This window comes from Anser brachyrhynchus (assembly GCF_964034855.1).
Source record: "Anser brachyrhynchus genome assembly, chromosome: 4".
NCBI lineage: Eukaryota > Metazoa > Chordata > Aves > Anseriformes > Anatidae > Anser > Anser brachyrhynchus.
The window spans coordinates 40,903,254-40,918,124 of NC_137698.1; the positions used below are offsets into that span (position 1 = coordinate 40,903,254).

The window sequence follows — 14,871 nt, forward strand, 5'->3', positions numbered from 1 at the left end:
ATGCCACTTCTTGTTCTGCTTATCATGATCTAGTTCCTATCTATCTGTTCCTCCCACCTCTTCTCTACGGCAGCTTTGGTGGTCTGCTGCATACTGAGCAGCAGATGTTCTTCTCTTGATATTACATGCAAATTTTTCAAGCAGCTGCACAGTGCTGATATTATCATATGAGAAACCCCATGACTTTGACTTTCCTAGCTGTCCCTAATTTGCTTTACTGCCTTCCTTTTGAGCCTAAGAATGTCCAACTATATGTAAAAAAATATGTATTTTTATTTTTATTATTGTCGCTGTAACTTGAATTTGTCTGCCTAACAGTGGGGCACATAATCATTACCTGCCTCTCTTCTTCATCATTCTTTATTCTCTTTACACCTTGTTACATTTATTTTTAATTCCTTTACAAAAACTTTGTCTCCTCCAGGTCTGAACCCACCTGTGACTGAAGCTCCACTAAAACCTGCTAGCTTGGGAGACAGACTCCTTTCACCGATGACGCTGAAATACAATGGACAAGAGCAATCAGCTCCCTTGATTTGTTTCTGTGTGTATTCCTTTTCTTTTTCATATAACAATTTGAGTTGTGAGAAATTCTGTTTGATTTATATTTGGCATGTTTTTAAAATGTTTGCTTTGATCTACATGAACTTTTCGTGAACTCATAAACATGGGTTTGTGGCAAAAATACCTTGGTACAAATCCCCAATCTATGGGGAAATACATCAAGAAACAATGCATTTTGACTTTTGCTTGGAAAACTGAGGCAGAACCTGTTCCTGTAAGTCCATTTTGAATCACCTTACATACTTACCAATCATGATGTAGGCTTAAGCTAAAATGTGTACCTATAGATTTTGACCTAACAAAGTAAAAACATTCCTTGTTATAGCTATTGATATTCTGTGGTAAGCATTTTATAAAAGAAAATAAGCTGGTGGAAATAGAGAACCACAATGCATACGGTCTAGCAATTTCCCTTTGTATTTTGCCACCACATGGCTTCTCCTTTAGGTGAAAGGAACAAAGCCTTATCTAATTACTTCAACTACTCTGACTCCCTGCTGTTACCCGAGATGTATTATATAGAGATGGGACATTTCACAGTGACTGCGTTTTATCTCTGCCCAAATCTCTGCTCGCTAGCAAAACCAAGACCTTTGTGCTAAGCAAACTGTGCTCTGTGTCCCAAATAACAAGTTCAGTATTGTAAAAACAATGCATACTAAGCACAGGAAAAATTCTCCAGGAGAAAGGCCTATAACTGTCCCTGTATTGAAATCACCTCCCCTCTATGCATATAAATATGTTAAGCTGAACAAATGGTTGGAGGAAAGGCAAACAATTTTGTTCCAATTTACTTAATGTATTCACCAGGCAAACACATACTTTGTATTAACAGTTAAAGTTGAGCATTTCTTCTTTGCTGACAGAAGTAAAAAGCCAGCGTTTAGAAGCTGGGAACTACCTTCCCTTTCTTAGAGCCATGACTGTGCTTATTCGCATTACTGGATATGAATTTGCAGATCCTACTAGGCTTGATAACAGTCTTCAGTTACCTCATTGCTGCTCCAATGACCAGTGTGCCGTGTATGCATTACTAATCTCTCTCCCGACTTTGGGAAGACAATACAATTCATGGAAAGGTAGTGATGTGGACTGTAAATCAGTCTCGTTGCATGGAGTTTGGGTGCAGCGAAGGAAATGATGCAGATATGGATCCCTCCATCACAAACCTGACTTTTGGATGACAAACTTGTACCATTCCAGCTCTGCACCATCTGTTTGATGGATCATCTGAGCTGCACAGGACTTTCCTACTCTGATAGTGTATGCATATTTTAGACAAGGGTGGTTGTAGGAATAAGGCTGTATATCTCTCAGAAATCCAAGAATGATTAATGAACCAAAGAAGGGAGAATACTTTTTTTTTTTCTCTCCCAGAAGAAAATAAATTAATTGCATGCAACTTTTTTTGCTGGTGAAATCTTTCTACATATATTACATTAACATATGTTTATTCTGAAGTGGCTTTTAAATGTTATTAAACAAGTAACTTTTCAACTAATACCATCTAATTATCAGGTACTGCAAGACTTTTGTTTTAGAGCCATTTATATTTAAAAGATTTTAGTAGCAAAGATGTTACACAGAACAAGTACTTTCTTTTCTGATCTTTCCCGGTATTTAGCTGATTTCTTTGTTTTAATGTTTTGGAGAGGAAAACAGAATACGGTGAACATTTGATGAAGCAGGATTAAATTAATAATTTAATCCTGGATTAAACTAGGAAGTATTATTAACAGGATAAATAATACTTCATTGATGATACTTCAGAGACACAATATGAATGGAGAAGAAGCTTCTTGTTTCCCTGGAGTGAAATAGTATTTGATGTCAAATTCAATCTCTGTATTAAATAAAAAAATTATTTTTGTATTCCTCCATTCACCTTCACCATGAAGGCTAGTCTAGCAAACCAAATTAAATGATAACTTTGGAATATCTTTATTCAGGGCCAACACCCCTGAATTTCAACAGATTCCAGATAGAATGCTTTCATCCAAGGACAGAAAGGTGATGTTCTAGTCTAAATGAAAACATTTTGGGAGAGACTACACCCATCTCTAATATACACACTTTCTATTCTAATTTCTTTTCCTTGGCAGTTTTTTTTTTGTTTGTTTGTTTTTTTTAAGCAGGCTGTTACAGCTAAGTGTTGTGCAAGGAGGATTTGTATAATCTGATTGTTTTTAAATAGGGGAATAATTGCCACTTTTCCACAAATAGATTCTGTACAATAAATAACATTAAATAAAGGTTTAATTTAAGATTGCACTGGTGGATCAAATTTGGAAATGAGATGTCCCTTCCAGGCCAATACTAGCTGGTTGCACAGAGAGGTTGTATCTGTGTCCTCGGAGCTTTCAAGCCTTCACTGTTAAACCCCCGAGCTACCTGGTCTGGTTTCAAAGCTGATCATGCTCTGAGCAAGGACTGGAAACCACCTGAGGTCCCTCCCAACCTGAATTATCCCACCATCTTCGGAATCCTTCCAACACTATCACAGTAGCCTTCAACATAATTGAGAATACCCATAAACAAACCCACCGGCACCTAGGACATCTGCTTTGTGCTGCAAAACTGGCAATGCTGAATAGATCCTATTGCACTACACAAAAATACGCAGAGCTCTTGGATGCATTCAACTCTGTGTGACATAGCTAGCCACGTTCATGCTGCATTGACTTTCAATATTGGAAAGCAATGCTCTCTGGTCTCTCCAACAAGGCCACTACTCAGAACCAGTATGCTCTGAACAGTACATACAAATAAAAACAAATCTCAATTTACTTAACCTGCCATGAAGAAAAAGTTCTACTATATGTCTATGACTGGTTCATGTTTTCCCCTTCAGTAAAACAAAAACTCACAGTAGAGAATAACTCTATGCACCACTTTCTATTTTTTTTATACAGATTTAATATTGCATTTATGAATATAGTTACTTGAGCATCTCCCCCTGAAACATGTAATAATGTGAACTTCATCTGTCACAATTTTTTTCCTTTATCCTGTTTCCAAACAAAGAAACACGCACAAGGAAGTGTCTTCCTGCATTAGAATATTTCTTTGAATACATACATTATGACTTACTACTTAGTTATGTCATATTGAAGAAATAAGCCTTCTGTCAGCAACAAGATGAAAAGGTTGAATGGGCTCAAGTTCCTGAGAAAAATGTATTGCATTATCAGTTATCAAGACTTACACAGATGAAGTACACCATCAAAGAAAAGTGGTGGTTTGGCCATGAAGAGAAGCTGGAGACCATTCTTTTTAAGTTTTTGATAACCCAGAATACCAAGATATTTTGTGCATAAAGTTTAAACCTCACCTTGATATGTTACCTTACGAGAAGGTAGCAGGGAAAGCAAAAGCCAAATGAAATACTTACATAATACCCCCACTGATGAGAACTACCTTTCAGAGCTCTGTACTGGCTGGATGCTTCATGCGAGCTGGAGGCATGAAGGCATTTCTGCGGTCTTAGACAAGGACAGAGTACATTAAGGTATTACCAGACTACTAGCAAGAAACCTAAAAATATTCTTAAGAACAGACTACACTGATCAATTGTAGGTACATGTATCTTCAGCCAACGACAACCTGCAGCTGAAAAGAGTCTTCCTCTTTCTGTTCTGGTTTGCAGCATCAGCCCAGAGAAGACAGCTACATCACATCACTTCATCATCATCATCATCACTTGTCTGAGCAGTGACCCTACCTCAGAGGAGTGAAGACGAGAGGAGGAAGAAGAAAAATGAAGAGAAGCATGTGGACTCCACAAGTGTCGATGGCACTTTGCCCATCCTCTTTTACCAGGAGAGCAGAACAATTTACTTCCTGTAAATCCACAACTAAAGTTGCATCCGTAGAGTAATGCTGAAATAGCCAAACAGTGGCAGGGACAAATCAAGTGTAGGCAGGAGTTGAAAACAGGCTTGTGACCTGGGCACAATATGTAGAATTAGTGTGCTGTATACGAACAGCCTTATTTCAAAATCTGTAAGAACCTATCATATAAGTGCTAGGCAGGCAATACAGCAGCAGTATTTCCCCCTTTTTGTTTCTTTGCTCCATCCTTAAGTACTCAAAGACAGCAAGAGGCCAGGGGATTGTAACTGCAATGTTCTTTTCATACTTCACCTGTGATATTCAGCACTCTTTTGTCCTGCAATGTATTCATAGTTCAAAAAGCAGAAGGCATTTCATCTCTTGGGTCGCTAATTTATTTTTACTGGGGTATAGGAAGAAACAAAGCTTACACATCCTATTTTCATCTTGGTGCATACAAGTGTCACACAGAGAGCTGAAAATCCAACCTGAAATATGAGAAAAATGCTCCAGCATTCGGTAATATTTGCATTTTATTTTTACTAACGACTTCTATGTCACTTCTTTAGATAAGCATTAGGACAGCCACATCACTGTGATTCATCTACAGAAGCCTGCTTTATCACTCTGTTGGGTTAAAAAAACCTTTTGTAACGCTTTATACTTTACTGGTTTTAAGAGATCAGCATTCATCATTCTGTGTCTTGCTGAACACTTCTCCGAGAAAAGCTAGCAATTGAATCGATCTTCCAACTTTATTGAAGTATTGGTGAAGTGTTACCGGTCATGCCTGTCTTGCTGTCGGCATTCAGTTGTGTGCCTTACTGCCCTGCACACACACAGCGACTGTCAGCACAAACCAGGTAGTAAGGAAAACGGCAATCGCTCTGGAGAACACGCAATGCTTTATTCGGGACCTCTGCTGAGATTTGCTCTTAAATTATCACCGTATCTTACGTTACTTTCCAAAATTATTTTCTGCCTATTAGGGAAACACAGAAAGTACCTCTCCAGGAAGCGTAGTTTATAAATGTGCTTAGGTTTTGGATTACAAGGATTTTCTAAATTATGCAACAAATAGAGAAGAAATTGTACACAACCCCTGCGGTCCTTATTTCCTGCAGAAGGCTGTGTATGCAGTATGTATATATAAGAAAAGTTACTTCTGTTATATTTTTGCTGATAGTTTAAATTAGAAATTATTAATATACTAGAAAAGAAACTTCTTAAATGGAGGATTTCAGATCTCCTGAGAAAGAAATCAGAGGGTACAAAAACAATCCCTGCTGGCTCTTTCCCTAAGGTTGTTCTTAGTGAAGCAACTTTTAATAGGTAGCAGCTTTAACTCTGTGGATTGCAACAATCAACGCACAACTGCCTCTACAAAAATCTATAGGAAAAATGTTCCTGTGGCACTTCTGAAGCCTACCCATGTGGACACAGCTGTTTCACTATTTCTACAACCTTCTTCATCTTCATTTCAGATGCAGCCACTAAAGCAACATAGAAAGAAACAACAAAGAAGTTGCATCCCGCACACCTTAAAAAGCCAAAACAAAGACTGTACTGGATGTTGAGTTTCTCTATCAAGAACATTACTTAACTGAAACTGTTCTGACCTTCCCACTCTGTATTTGACATACCTAACTTTTTCTACTTTAGGCATTTTGGTGCTGTTTAATTACTGTTATCATGACAATGTACTGGAGCTTTAGACATAGCTTATACTTATGCACTGCAAAAGTAGCAAATATAAAAGTGACTTAAACCGTAAAGGTTTTGCAATTTCAGTAAAATAAAAGACAACAGATGAATGCAAAAAAAGTGCAAGAAATTAACACAACACTATTAGGTCAACAGGCTCCAAACATGGGACTTCGGCTCCTGCTTTCTGTTTTAAGAAGGACTTGCAAGAGGCTAATGGGGAGTTTTGTAAATGTTTGCAAGGAACTCAATTACAGTAAACTACATATGGGGTATCATCTAAAACAAGCGTTGTGCTGGTAGAGTCACAAGATGTTGAAGGAGCAAAGAAAATTATCTGAGAGATTTCATCTGTTGTGAACTGTCCTTAGAAAATCAGAGGGGGAATCAAAAGAATCTTTCAAAGGAACACTTAAAGAAGAGATTCTGGGGAAAGAAAGAAGAAAAACAAAACAAACAAACAAACAAAAAAAAACAGAAAAAGACAGATTCATACTTGTTAAGTGGTTGTGGTATTACAAGAAGAATGCTGTTGAATACTGAAATGAACTGGCAGGCCAAGGCTGACAGTACAGAGCAAGGTTCAGAGCTTCTGCTAAGCACAGAAGCTTCCCAGAAGTGTGAGGGGGATACAGCAGGACAAAGCCCATCAGGGACTGACAAAACAACTTTTACTTGCCTCTGACAGTTGTAAAATAAAGGCAAGTGAGGTGCATATAGCTCTATTACAAAACTTGGTGACTTCAGAAGTTGCTAATTTAATAATCGCCAGAGCCAGGCGCTGCATTCCAACAGTCATATTTAGAAGCCTAGGACAGACTTAACCTCTGTGATTTTTTCTGCACTCTTCTAAAATCAATTACTGCACCATATCCTGTGAGAGTAACTTCCATTGTCACTACATTCTTACTTTCCTACTTTGTAATCAGCACAGTATCTTGTTTCACGAAAAGTAAAAAAAAAATAATAAAATAGATTTATTTATAAACATTCAGCATAACGATGTTTAGCCATGAACCAGCTCAAGCCTTCCTCCACAGCTAGTCAACTTCTCTAACCTGGAGAGTGAGTATTTCTCGTTGCCAGAAGGGCAGAACAAGCTTGGCAAGTAATTGATTAAGGAACATAGAAAAATCTGTACGAACACCAGAGAAATTTGGTGAAGATTTACTGTGACTGCAGATTTCATCTGAACCTGGATATGCAATACAACTAAAATCTGGAGATAGCACGTAGTCTATCACCCGGGAAATAGAAGAAAAACATACAGCCATATTGTACACACGAATGTCTCTGAAGGAATCATGTTACAAGTCATTTGGCCTTTTTCCTGCACACATACAAGTGAACCCCCCTGTATGCTCTTTTGGATGCTCCGCCTGTAAAGGTTGAGAGAAAAAATCCTACAGATTTTACGTTGTGCTTATTAATATTTATATTCAGTGATAAGTTAAAAAATAACCACATTTGGTAACCAAACTACTCAAGTTAGCACAGGGTGACATAAAAACGGCTCTCCCTCTGCAAGTTGATTGATTAGAAGTGTGAATGTAATTGCATGAAACTGCGAGAAATTGTTCATGTAATCCGAAAGCGGCAAAGGGGCTCCCAGTACATTTAATGGAGAGCGCACTGGGAAAATTATTTTCTAGCACACTCTTTGCATGTTGTTATCATAAGCAAAAAAGGCAGTTTTGTTTAAGAAAAAAGGTTAACTGAGGAATACAGAACAAACTAGTCAAGTCAAACCAAATCTGGATACTTTGGCAAAGCTTAAAGTGCTTGGATCCTTGTTTGGGCTTCATTTCATATGAGCCAGCCACAACAGTCAAATCCAAATTCCTATCAGAATTTTAACAACCATTGAGGATATTCAGATGGAGCTTTCTGGCTTGAGACTATGGTTAGTTTTCAAATGGTATGAAATTTGCTGTGAATTGGGACTTTTCCATGCCTGTGAGACAATAAATGCTGCTTCTTGGGATGCTGTGGGATTTTTTTAAAGCTTCTCTTTCCCAGAAAGAGAAGTATCTATACCATAAGCAAATGCTGAGCTCTTATCATTGAGGCTGCAATTTAGTTTATGGAAATAGAGACCTGGATGACCCCAAGGCACATACCACCCCTCCTGCCGGGGCTTCCTCCACATCCAAGGTCCCATGCAGGGCAGTGCTGACTGGGGATGCATGGGGATGTCAAGTGCACAGCCACTCTTTGTTATGACAGAACTAGGAGGCAAGCGTATTTTTGATGCAGCCATTGCTAGTTGACGTATACATCACTTAACTACTTTACTGCCTTTTTCTCTTAAACAAAAGGTAGTTAAGTTTAGAAAACTGCACTGATGCCTCTCTGCAACTCATCTCTTTTTGCGATTAAATCCTTGCTCTATAGGACTGCTGGCCTCTCTACGAGATCAGAGAAGGGTGCCTCCCCTCCCCAGGCCCTCAGCAGTGGTGTTAGCCCTTCCAAGATCAGGAAGGCAGGAACAAAGATCTCATCAGAGAAGGGCATGCACTACTGTCATATAAAGCTGCCTGCAGATTTTTTAAACTTTTGGCAGAAAACATTTGTCTAAACACAAACTGTGAAAGTGTAGGAACTACTGGTCTGCTGGCAATTGGTCCCCTGGGATTGCTTTTACTGGAACTTGAAATATTATTCATTTATGCTTCTGTAGAACTTTACCTCATTAATGCATTTTTTTTGTGTGCTACCGTCTGTATGATAAAGAAGAAAATATCTATTAACTCTAGCCATCTCCACAAGCACCCTGGATCAAAGTGAGTACAAACAAATTCTTCCTTGCTTACTCCTTGAGTGCTGCAATTACTATCCTCTTTTTAGGTAGCGAATCCGGGGAGGGCAAAACATCTATAGCTAAACAGTTATAGCACTACCGGCTACACATCCCCACCTGGTCTCTCACACACACCATATCCTTTAGCAACACGTCATTTCAGAGGCACCTATGTGAGGCAATGAGCAGTACTGAGCTGAAAAACATATTTTTTTTTCTCCAATAACCATTTGAGCCTGGAAGTGCTGACTCTACTCTAAATGCAAAAACTAATTCCTCAGTTTAATTGACTGGCTCTTCAAATTATGCAGTTTATGCTATAATGCACCCACTGCAGTCTGCTTTTGTTAGTTCCCCTTCCCCTGTAGGAAGTGTCAGCTATGGCTGGGGTGCCATCCACGGAAGCTCAGAGGTATCTGTGGACAAGAAATTCTCAGGCATAACAATTTACTCCAAACACGTCTTTAACTGATGACTGGTTTTAAAGAAACTGCTTACCTTCCAAAACCTCAGAGGCAAGGGGGACCAAACAGAGACAAGCCCTAGCAAGGGAAACAATAAATAGAATATTTCTACAATGATTCAGTGTTGAGAAGGAATACACTAACAATGCCTACCACATGCTTAAGTTTAAAGATGATTTGACTCCCACAGTTTGTCTCTTAGTCAAAGAAATGGAAATGTGTGAGTTCATCTTTGAATAAGGACAACCCAGGAGAGTGTCTCAGCTAAGCTTATTTTAAACAAAAAAGGTAAAAGTGTATAAGCTGATCACCTTTTACGTGGGTTTTCTGTGCTCTGGGTCCTTTCAAGAGTAATGGCTCATTTCAAAGAAAGAAAGCTTTCAGAGCATGTGCAGCTGAAATTTTCCATTAATCTGAATCAATTAGATTTAAAAAGAAATGAAAGAAATGGACTCTATATAGAGAGATTTAGCATTATCAAATTTATGACAGACTGATGCCTAGGTTTTCAGCTGCATTATCAAAACGTAGTGCCTGGCTCCTAGATTTCAGAAGCTGTAAGAGATCTCTCTGAAGGACAACAAAGAAATAGGAAAGAAGAGGATTTGCTTCAACTGAAATGAATGCAAATGGCATCTCCATTCTTTTCATTCACAGCAATCTGCCACCTTTTCGCTTCTGTTTCACACAAAACATAGGAGATAATAGGGAAATAGTAATGGTATAAGTGGACAGAGTCTGACCATTAAAATGTTTACCATTCCAGCATGATGCCTGCGGATGCAATAAAATTGAAACTGGAAAGGTGTTAGAATTGCTGCCGGTTTCTATTCATTTGAATGGCAGCAACCCAGAACTCTGTTTTATGGTTTCATGTAGAGGGTCAATCCATTATCTTTTTTTCTTCTTGGGATCAAATAGCATTTTTGTGAGGATTAGGTCTCTGTGGCATGCTGAAGTGGAACCAATGTGCAGAGGTTTGAATCTTGAACCTATTTCAAAATTGAACTGCTGTACTAACAGTGAGTCGACTTAGAAATTGAACTTTAAAATATTAAATGGATTTTTAAAAGTTCAAAACATGGAGATTCTCCTTAAAAATGATTATGTATAAACCCATTTACCATCCAGAAAAATCACAAACATAAATACTGTGAGCACCGGAACAAACTGAGATAGCTAAACATTAAGCATGTTTGTTCCCCAACTTTCTGTATGATGAAAAATGTGTACTGTACAGAAATTTAAGGATGCTGTGGACTTTCTGAGGTAGGAGAGAAAGGAAAGAGGAAAACAAGTCAAAAAAAGGTTACACAAAGTATGTATACATTCTGCTTATCAATGGCAAGGACTTGAAGCAAGCCTTAAAAAACATATATTATGTATAACCACTAAAAACATGAAAAAAGCACTGCAAAACTATACATACCTTTTAAGGTAAGAAAACACTTTGTTTATTTGAAGAGAAGAATTTCTTCATTAAGCTTATAGCAATTAAGGATATATTCAAGCAAACAACAGCATGTAGCAAAGTACTGTTTAGTTACTTCAGATTTAGAAAAGAACACAAATGCTTATTTACTACTCCGTAATTCAAAGTCTTCACAAGAAGGAAAGAGAGCAACCCTGAAAACAAATACTTAAACTCTGTAGTTGACAATGAAGAAGTCAAAATAAAACAGTAAGCTAAGAAATATTGAGTTTCTGTTTCTAACCTACCTATTCTAATTCTTGTTCTGGCAGCTTTTCCATGCAGGAGAATCTGGATGTGAAAGGACATTTCCACATGGAAATCTAAAAGGACTGCAGAGGTCTACTCCCAAAGTCAACTCAACACCAGAACCTTAACGTAATCAAGTATCATCTGATAACAAGTTGATTGACTATTGAGTATTAGTTGATTGTTCAGAATGGACTGAATGGATCTTCTTCACCACCTGACACCAACAGCAAGGCTTTTTAAGTCAGCATCCAACACAATCTACAATTTGAGAGATGTCTTCCCCAGCATAGCTATGCGATAGCTTAGAAGATACTTTGTAAGAACATGCCTATTGATGCCGAGGGTTGGGTTTTTTTGGTGCGGTTTTGTTTTTTTTTCCAGTAAGAGGGAATGCAAAAATGACATACAATCTATTTAGAACAGGTTGTTCTGAGCACTGTTAGTTTGTGAAAAACATCTATGTGGAATGGTCTTTATGGTATGTCAACAGAGAATGTGATGAAGAAGACAGAGAACAATGCACAAGTCCATACAGATGATTACGAATTTCTGTAAGAGAAGTGTGAGATCAAGAACAGGAAAAACAGTATTTTTGAAAAAAAATGACCTCAATATTTATAAATTTGTTTTTCTTTAAACTTCAATTCCCGAATTTATATATCTTAATTCTCAAATTAGGGCTACAATTTTTCTAGTTCATCAGCATCTTCAAATCAGGAAAAAGCGTCTTAATATTTCTGGCACAGAAACTTGCAAGACAACTGCAGCTAGTAAAAATACTCTCATGAGTCCTAAATGATGGAGCATTTTCTCTTCAGGAACTCACCAACAAAGAGAACAGAAAATTGCTAGAAATGAATTAAGAAGCCAAGATTCTCAGTGAGGCCTGGATAACACAATAAATAACCATGGTACTTTTATCAAGTGTTCTTGCACCTTTAAAAAAATATAACTTGTGTACTGGTAGTTATAGCATCAGTTTTATCCTCATCTCATGCTGCTGGTGTGGATGAGATTGAAAGTATTCAATGTTTAGATCATTTCACAGCCCAAAAAGCTAACTGGTGCACAGAAGACTTGCTTAAAAATATTAAAAGAGATTATCTGCTTTCAGAGCTGGCAAAAATTCATTTAAACCACATTTAATCAATTCTGACAAAGCTCTTCCAACATTATTTTGAATCACATATATCCAATATAGAGAGCAAGCTCAGAACAATATAAATATAACAATATAAATACTCAGTAAGACATTATGTCCTGCAGTTAGGTAAAACAGTGAACAAGAAAATATAGCATGCACCTATACATTAGATGGGAGGCTTTATCTTGGACATTTCCTGTGTTCTTCCAGTGATTAATTCTAACCACACAAAACCAGAAGCCAGATATCACCAATGTACACATTGAGAAGCTGGCTTTTTGCTGTCATGATGAACATAATCTTATTTTTCCCAACCAAGAACAAAGATAGTTTTTGTACTCACTAATGTACAGACTATAGAAAAGAGAAAACGACAGATCTTTGTATTGTTTTCAAATTTGTTCATAAGATGTGACACACTTTTATTAACATTTCATTCCTTTACATTAATGCGTTAATTTATTAAGGCCGAGTTACAGCAGCACTTGGACAAAGCTTAATATTGTCAGAAGAAATAAACTCAGAAAACAAAAAACCTTTTATACTCAAAAGGCAGGCTAACACAGAAGAATGACCATAAACGTTAGATATTTTTCTCCCTATATTTAAAGATATATTGAGTGCCATATGCACTGTCCATTTGTGCAGAAGAGTATTCTTCAGGAATAAATGAGACATCCCAGTATATGAAGGCTGAGCACCTTGTTGTGCTAAGACAGACATCTCTATTCATCTACTGAAGTTTGTTTTCTAAGAAAAAAAACACACTGAAATATGTAACTCAGCAGGGCAAGTTCACTGCTCTTCTGTATTTAATAAAGATAAATTTTGAACATCTGGGACAATTTCTTTGACCAATGTTTTGATCGTCAGTATCTAAGAGAGGAATTACTTTTTTTTTTTTTTTTTTTTTTTTTTTAAATTAGGCACCAACTCAGTAGGCTATGAAGCTGTGACTTTTAGGAACCATATCATTAAATAGATCAGAACACATCATGAAAAAATATAACCTGTCATCATTATCAACAAAAACATATTTTTTGAAGAATTTTAAAGAAATGTTGTTGGTATTGCTGGACAGATTAATCCAATGAAGTATCTCATCTCAAGAACTACCTTCATCACACATTCATAAACGCAATCAGTAAAACACTACAGACATTACTTTTATGTTTTTGGTTTTCTTAACTCAAATTTTGGAAGTATAAAACTAAGAGGAAGATAGCAAGTATCCACATTATAATCCCTAGACAATTACAGTTGACCACTGGTAGTATATTCTTACTTTTGGTAAACAAAAAGAATGCATCGTAGTGAACCAATTCAAATAATAAGGAATCTGTGTTAAATGTGAAGCTTTTCAAAATATTTCTTTTCCTAGGAGGGAAACATGTTTTAGTGGTACTTACTATTTTACACTAACTTTCTAGTCTTCACATCTTCATTTCTCACTTCACATCTTTTGTTTTTATTTATTTATATATATATTTTTTTTTACTCTGTGCATCATGAAATGTATCACAAGCTAAAGAGACACAAAGGAATCACAGTGTAAATGGTGCTCTGAATAACTCTTGAAGTAACTGTTAATTTATTGATGATGCCCTGCTCCTGCAGGCTTTAGGACACAATTACACTAGACTGTGCGCTCTACAGGTGGGCCAAACTCCTACCAAAATTCACTTGAGTTCAGTCTCCTAAATAGAGCTGACCTACTGCTGGTAAAAGACATGAGGACAATGAAGTGTGACCTTTAGTTGTTCAGTGTTGCTAAAAGAAAGAAAAAATATGACCATTTTCTATACTTGGAATAGATGAATGACATTACAAAGAAAAAGAAAACCTAGATAAGAAGAAAACAATGTTAGTAAAGAATAAATTTAATAACACCCAGATCATAGCTTTTAAAATTGAGATTATAAGGTGATTATTAACCTTATGATAACTGAGGTGCTGAAAATTACAGCTGGTAAGAGCAACAAAGACAAGAATACAACTCGATCAAAAGCTGAGCTTAACACACTGGTTTAAGAGAATGCAAAATGTGTTTGCATAAGATGACAGAAGATTGGACTCAAAAGCCATACTTAAGTGCTTAAAAGCAGGTTTGAAAAAAACAAGAGGGAACTCTGATCAATCTTTATTGGAGTTGTAGATATCCAATGAATAGGAAAGCTTGCACTGCATCTTAGTAAACAAATAGAATACAGCTATATGGCTAAGTCCCTTTCTGCTTTAAGTACTGCATCCCCAAAGTTCAGTTGACCAACGTTTATGAAAAGAACAGGTTATCTCAGCAATCTATATATTTTAAGAACAAGACCAAAGCACAAAATCAAATGAATGCAGTGAGAAATAACTGTAAATCAGAGACAGTTGTATCAGAGGGCACATCTTGAGTATGGTGTTTAGAGTCACATTAAAAATATTCTTATAAACTGGAAGATAATTAGGGAAAGGATATAAACAATCCTAAACATTTTACTACAATATAAACTTGCTAATATTGAAAATTAAAACTGCAGTCACAAACTGTTCAGGGAATAAAAGAAAAAGCTTTCAGTAACCAACTGGCTAATACTTTCCACAAGATCCAACATCCTTCACAATACCAGGGTCTCCTCCTCCATGTTGCAATATC

General features: G+C 36.9%; 1 protein-coding gene; it reads right to left on the reverse strand.

Moving 5' to 3' along the window:
• The window catches only part of LOC308194891 (uncharacterized protein), a 709,819-nt gene that overhangs the window by 397,598 nt on the left and 297,350 nt on the right, over window positions 1-14,871 (reverse strand).